This window comes from Fukomys damarensis, unplaced genomic scaffold (genome assembly GCF_012274545.1).
Source record: "Fukomys damarensis isolate Sample0158 unplaced genomic scaffold, DMR_v1.0_HiC HiC_scaffold_23, whole genome shotgun sequence".
Taxonomy (NCBI): Eukaryota; Metazoa; Chordata; class Mammalia; order Rodentia; family Bathyergidae; genus Fukomys; species Fukomys damarensis.
This window is the reverse complement of record NW_022900935.1, coordinates 47,837,799-47,845,182: the sequence shown is the minus strand read 5'-3', so window position 1 is coordinate 47,845,182 and position 7,384 is coordinate 47,837,799.

The window sequence follows — 7,384 nt, the reverse complement described above, 5'->3', positions numbered from 1 at the left end:
CGGGGTTTCAGGGTGAGGCCCTGGCTCTTGTGGCAGGTGCTTTTCACTTTGGCTTTCTGTCAACTTTGCGCAGTGTACTACCTGGCCAAGGCCCTGAGCGGATTTCCACAGGGCTGGCTGCCCAGTCCGTACACCTGGCACCTCGACGCCCCAGTGCAAAGCATCCTGCGTCTACCGAGACGATCCCCTATGTTCGCGGTTGGAGACTGCTCTCCTTAGGGCCGCTTCCATTATCTCCACTGTCTTTCCATCTTTGGGGGCCATAACCAAAGTTAGCAAAACGTCTTAAAATCAGCTAACTTGGTTGTAATATAGTAGTACAATTAAAAAAAAAAAAACCAAGGAACATTTGAATGTTTCATATCTGTGCTCCCAGAAGGAAAAAGTCTTAAATTAGATGAAGTTCAGATGGTGCATATCACATTGCAAAGCATTTTCACGTACACGGTTATTATTTTTTTTTATCTCGTTTGTTGAAACAATTTTATACTCTATGTGTAGCTTGAGATCTAAATTTTTAAGCGTCTGCTGGAGATGGTGACCACATGACATACCTTAGATTGAAACTGACCATTCGTGCTCCTGCCTGTGAGCCAGGCCCTGGGCTTGGCCTTAGTTTGGCTATTTCATGTCTGCAACTTAGGTTTAAGCTGTGGCTCTGGTTAAAGCTCTGGCCCTGAGAGACCATCTGTGGGGAGGTCAGAGGCAGCTATCTCCTCACAGGGAGGTGGGAACTTGTCTTGAAGCTTTAATTTGTATGGCTTTTATTGTTTTGTTTTGTTTTTTAAAACACATAGTCTAGAGTAGTTTAAAAACAATACTTCACATGGGGTTAATTGCTATACTTAATTACTATAAGTGGTGGTGAAATTGGGACTAAATTTTTAAACCACTGGTTCTGAGTTTCTGAAATTGACCCTTGCTATATTCCAACTGCCATCACCCGCCTTCAAGACCCGTACTTTGTACAGGTAGGGCCTTACTTTTGTTCCTGCTTTCAGTTTCTTGCTATATCAGCCCACCTACACTCCTTGGGCAAATTGATCTTCAAAAATGATCTTTTTAATCATGGCATTCTTTTGCTCAAAAATATCTAAAAGCTTCCCTGTACCTTCTAAGTGAAGTTAAACTCCTTGACCCAGCATTCAATGACCACCCACCCCAACCCGGCTGCCCCCATGATATGATTCCAAGTCCTCCCAAGCTTTTCCTCTCACCTGCTCTGTAGCCAGCTGAGGTTGTTTAACTGATTCTCTTCCTCACCTCTGTACTCTGGGATTTCCCTTTGCCTGTAGTCCTTGTTCTTTCTCCACCTACCAGTATACTACCTAACCTTCAAACCCTAACTCAAGTTTTACCAAAGCTGTTTCCAGTTCGCCCTAACCTGAAGGGATACTTCCAGTCTCCAGGAAGAGCTTAGCAGTTACTCATCTCCTCTCTGAAAGTGACTGGGGGGGATTAATATTTATTTTGCAGTTTGGCATTTTATCTTTGTCCCCAATTTCTTTTTCCTGCATGGAGCGTATACATTCTGGCCCATTACCATCTACTAGATGTAGACATGTCCAGAAAGAGTTTTAACAGGCATTACAGAGTTCACTATTTTGACTCTTCCTTTCTATCACCAGAAGGGCCTGTCCCCAGGGACTGTTCCTTCGGTCTAGATTGCATAGTGAAAAAGCCCGAGGAGGTACATGTAACATGAGCAAAGAGTAAACATTTGTTGCATAAGCCACAGCGATTTTTAGGAACTGTTTGTTACTACAGCAAAGCTGACTAATACAGAAATTAAATATGATTGTGTGTGTAAAGTTACACAGTGACTGACATAGCATTCATTACATGAATAAATGATGGTTATTTTATCATCTTCATAGTGCTTTTGCTATGCATTATTTTCTTTCTCTGTGTAATCCATAACAATCAAACACTACTCTACATTCATATTTCTCACCCCCCAAGATAGAGTATAATTTTGAGATGGCAGGAACCTGATGACAGTGTTGTCTCTTGACATAAAATGCTCATATTTGCCTACATTAAATGGAAATAATATATAATACATGCAAAATAATAATATATGCTAGGAACAATTGTTGTAAGCAAATCCGTGATTTATATGTTGTAGATTTGAAGGTTCATTCCGGATAATTTAAGCACTGTAAATTGCTAATGACTCACTCAAGCAGGCCAAGGAAATACATTGCCTCCCTTCCTCCATGCCCCTCCCTCTTGCTGACATAGAAATCATGGCTTGGTACAGTACCACCTATGTAGGACTATTACAAAAGACAGATTGGCCTATGGAAAGAAAACTGATTGGCTAGCAGGAGCCTTGGGTCCTCATCTTAGCCATCTTATATGATGCCAGACAGATCTGTTATCTTCTCTGGATGTTTTACTTCCTTTATTGAATAGGTGGAGTTAGACCTGAGAGATCCAGGTTTGTAGAATCTGGAAGCTCTGCCACCAAGTCTATTCACAAAGTAAGCTAAAGTGCTGTAACAAACAGACCCCCCCAAATACCGCTATATAACCCAGGGCGTGTGTTCGAGCTTAGCGGGCAGTCTCCTCCATGGGAAGTTCAGGCCCAGGCCTCTTCCATCCTGTGGCCCCACCGATCCTTAGGGCCAGTTCTTTTCTTGTTTGGGACTGGTCTGTGACTTAGAGGGTAGAGCTGGCAAAAGGGGAAGGAGTGTGGTGAGGAAGCACTCCGACTCTTAGCTGGGAGTGGCCTCTGACTATATTTCACAGGCAGAACTTAGTTTTTTTCAATACCGAGGGTCGAACTCAGGACCTTGTGTTTGCGAGGCAGGTGAGGCACCACTGAGCTAAATGCCCAACCCCGTTTTTGTAATCATTCTTAACTGCAAGAGAGACCAATAAATGTAGGAGGGTCAGGGGGGCAAGGGGAGGAGGGGAAAAGATTTGGGTGGAAGCCAGTCTTTGCTTTATATATAATTTTTTACAATGGGGGTAAAAAGACCCTGGAAAAATAGTACAAGAACTTGAACTTGTCTATCATGAGATGCTAAGGTGTGAATAGGTTGGCTGAGTATTGGATAATGAAGGGTGGGTAACTAGGAGAGAAAGATAAAAGCCGAATTTCCAATTATGTTCCCAAGAGAGGAGGTATCGTCATATACCTCTGTATTAGAGAACATTTAACCTGTTTTATGCCATGGAACTCTTTAGCAGTCTGAGAAAACTCTTTCTCCTTTTTACATTGCGTCAGTCCTCTTTTTAATTTTTATTAGTACATATTTGTAGTACATAGTGATCACATTCCTTGTAGGAATTTGGTAGGTGTACCTAACATCTCAATTGTATTTTCCCTCCCCACCCCTTTAAAAAATTTTTGTGCCAGCATCAGGTTTACTTATTTATTTTATGTCTTTATCAAGTTAATTGTCATAAACACAAATTGACAGCCAAAGTAATAGTCCAAATAACATATAAAATACATACAACAATGATATACTTCTGGATACATCGACCATGTTGTATCACAATAACTTTTCTCTCTAGTTTTCCCTATTGTCTGCCTTTTATTTTGTACTTCATTTATATATTATGTTTCTCACATAAAAGAAACCAGGCAACATCTAAGCTTGTGTGTCTGATTTACCTAATATAGCCTCAAAGTATACCTATTTTCCTACAAATGATTCAAGTTTATCTTTCTTTATGGCAGGGCAGTGTTCTGTTGTGTATAATGATCCCATTTTCTTCATCCATTTATCCGCTATTGAACATATAGGCTACTTCCAAGATTTATCTATTATAACTTATGTTGCTACAAACATGGGTGTGCATACATCACTGTGGTGTGATGTCACTAGCTTTTGGGGGGAAGTTGCCTAGAAGGGGAATAGCAGGGTCAAATGGAATTACTCTTTTTAGTTTTTTGAGCATTTCCATACAGATTTCCATAGTGGTTGTACCAGTTTACACTCCCACCAAAAATGAAGAAGGGTTCCTTTTTTCCCCCATAGTACCTCCAACATTCATTATTGTTTGATTTCTTAAAGATAGCCATGTTTTCTGGAGTGAAATGGAATCTCAGTGCTGCTTAAACTGGCATTTCTTCAATGGCCAGAGATGTTGAACATTTTTCATGTATTTATTGGCCATTTGTACTTCTTCATCTGAGAAGTGTCTATTCTCAGATGCCCATTGTTTACTGGGTCTGTATATTTGGAGTGTCTAGTTTTTTAAATTTTTTATATATTCTAGATATTAGCCCTTTGTCTGAAGAATACCTGGCAATTTTTTTCCCATTTTATAGGCAGTCTTTGCTCTGTTGGTGGGTTTTGTTGTTGTTGTTGTTGTTTTTACTTTTTGATTTTTTAGTTTTTTGAAGCAGGGTCTCCCTTTGTAGTTCAGGCTGGCCCTGAACTTGCTATGTAGCCCAGGCTGGCATTGAACTTGTGGCAATCCTGCCTCAGCCTCCCAAGTACTGGGATTATAGGCATGCACCACCAAATCCAGCTTGTTGGTGGTTTCTTTTGCTGTGCAAAAGCTTTTCATTATTATTTTTATTATTATTATTATTATTGGTACTGGGGACCAAACTAGGGACTTTCTGCTTGCGAGGCAGGCAGCAGAACCACTGAGCTAAATCCCAGGCCCTGCTGAAGCCTTTTAATTTGATGTGATCCCATTTGTTGATTTCTTCGTATTATTTCTTTCTTTGTTTTTTTGAGACAGGGTCTTGATCTGTAATTCAGGTAGGCCTTGAACTCACTGTGTAGCCCAGGCTGGCCTCAAACTTATGGCAATCCTCCTGCCTCAGCCTCCCAAGTGCTGGGATTACAGATGTGTGCCAGCATACCGGCTTTTGGTGTTATTTCTTGTGCAACCAGGGTTCTTTGCCAGCCAGAAATTCTTTGCCTATGCCTTTGTCTTCAAGGGTTTTACCTATCTTGTCTTCCAGCAGATGTTTCTGTTTTAATATTTAGATCTTTAGTCATTTTTATTTTAGTTTAATGCACCATGAGAGATATGGGTCTAGGTTTAATTTTTGGCATGTTGATAGCCAGTTTTCACAGCACCATTTGTTAAAGAGGCTATCTTTCTTCCAGTGACAGTATTTGGTCTCTTTGTCAAAGATCAGATAGCTGAGTGTGCCTAGAGTTTTTTCTGCATCCTCTAGTCTGTTCCATTGATCCACATGCCTGGTTTTTCATTTGTTTGTTTTGTTTTGTTTTTTGCTAATACCATGCTATTTTTAGTGCTGTAGCTTTGTAATATAACTTGAAGTCCAGGAATGTGATGTCCTCTTAATTGACTGTAAGCACAGGCTAATCTTACCTGATTTGTTGGAACTTTGTGTTTATCTCCAGGGGGTGCTAAAGTCATGTTGCTGACCACTGAACAATACAGAATAGATTTTGCAAATTAGTGATTAGTGTAGTTCTGTGGTGAGTCTAAAGAATGCTAGGAACCATCTGTATCAGCTTGTCATCATGCTTTTTTTTAGTTCATTAATTTTATTGGTACATTTTAGGTATACAATATATTGACATTTATTATTGGGAATTTGCACCTTTACATAATATATCTTGGTTCTTATTTTTTCCCCAATCCGCTGCCCTCCCTTCAACCCCTCTACCCCTCCCTATTTACAAAGTCTTGGTTTCCATTTTTTCCTTTTATTTATTCCTTTCCCCTATCCCTCCCATTTCCCCTTCCCCTTTGGACATTTCCTTCCTATTTCACATTATCTATTATATATTTTGATCCTTATTTACACTTTCAGTTCCTCACACCAGAGGAACTATTTGGTTTTTACACATGTGTGTCCTATTTATTTCACTTATGAGTATGGCCTCAGTGTGCATCCACTTAGCTATAAATGTCTAGTTTCTGATTCTTTATGGCTGAGTAGTACTCCATTTTATTTTTAAAAACCCACATTTTCTTTATCTGGTCACCAGTTGATGGACAATTGGACTGTTTCCAAGTTTTAGCTATTACAAACTGTGCTGCTATGAACATGGGTGGTTTGATTCTTTTGGAAAGATACCTAGCAGGGGAATAGCTGTGTCAAATGGGACCTCAAATCCTAGCTTTTTGAGATATCACCATACTAATTTCCACAGTGGTTGCACCAGTCTGCATTCCCACCGACAGTGGAGAAGGGTTCCTTTTCCCCCACAGCCCCGCCAGCATTTGTTACTGGTTGATTTCATGATAGGAGCCATTTTTTTTCTGTGGTGAGGTGGATTCTCAGCATTGTTTTCATTTGCATCTCTTAAATGATCAGTGATGTTGAACATTTTTTCATATGTTTGTTTGCTATTTCTATTTCTTTGAGAAATGTCTGTTCATTTCAGATACCCATTTTGGATTGGGTCTTTAAATATGGGAAGTCTGATTTTTTAAAAAAGTTCTTCGTGTATTCTAGAAAGTAGACTTTTGTCTGAGGAACATCTGGTAAAAATTTTTCTCCCGCATTGTGGGTTGTCTCTTCACACTCTTGGTGGTTTCTCTTGTAGTGCCGAAGCTTTTTAATAAGAACAGATTCCACTTGTTGATTCTTTGTGCTATTTCATGTGTGACTGAAGTTTTGTTCATGAAATCTTTTCCTATACTAATGACTTCAAGAGTTCTACCTAACCTCTCTTCCAGCCAGTTTAGTGTTTCTGTTTTAATATTAAATCTTTAATCCATTTCTATTTTAGTTTAGTGCCTTGTGAGAGACAGAGGTCTAGTTTTAATCTTTGGCAAATTGAATCCCAGTTTTTCCAGCCCCATTTATTAAAGAGGCTGTCTTTCCTCCAGTGAAAGTATTTGGTCTCTTTGTCAAACATAAGGTAGCTGAGTGTGTCTGGAGTTATTTCTTCATCTTCTGTTCAGTTCCACTGGTCTTCAGGTCTGTTTCTTTGCCAGTACCATGCTGTTTTTGTCACAGTAATTTTATAGTATAGTTTCGAGTTGGGGATTGTGATACCCCTACCTTGTCTTTGTTGCCTAGAATTGCTTTTGCTATTCTAAGTCTCTTCTTGTTCCAAATGAATTTTTGGATTGTTTTCTCAAGGTCTGTGAAGTATGCTTTTGGAACCTCAATTGGGATTGCATTGAATCTATATAGCAGTTTTGGAAGTATGGACATTTTCACTATGTTGATTCTTCCTACCCAGGAGCAAGGGATGTCTGTCCATTTTCTGATATCCTCTCTGATCTCTTTTTTCAGAGTGCTATAGTTTTCAGAGTAGAGGTCTTCGATTTCTTTCATTAGGTTCATTTCTAGGTATGTCATTTTTTTCCAGATGCTATAATGAAAGGAATTGTTTCTCTAGTTCCTCTTTCAGTGAGTCTGTCGTTCGTGTACAGGAAAGCTATTGACTTTTGTGTGTTGATCTTGTTTCCAGCTACTCTA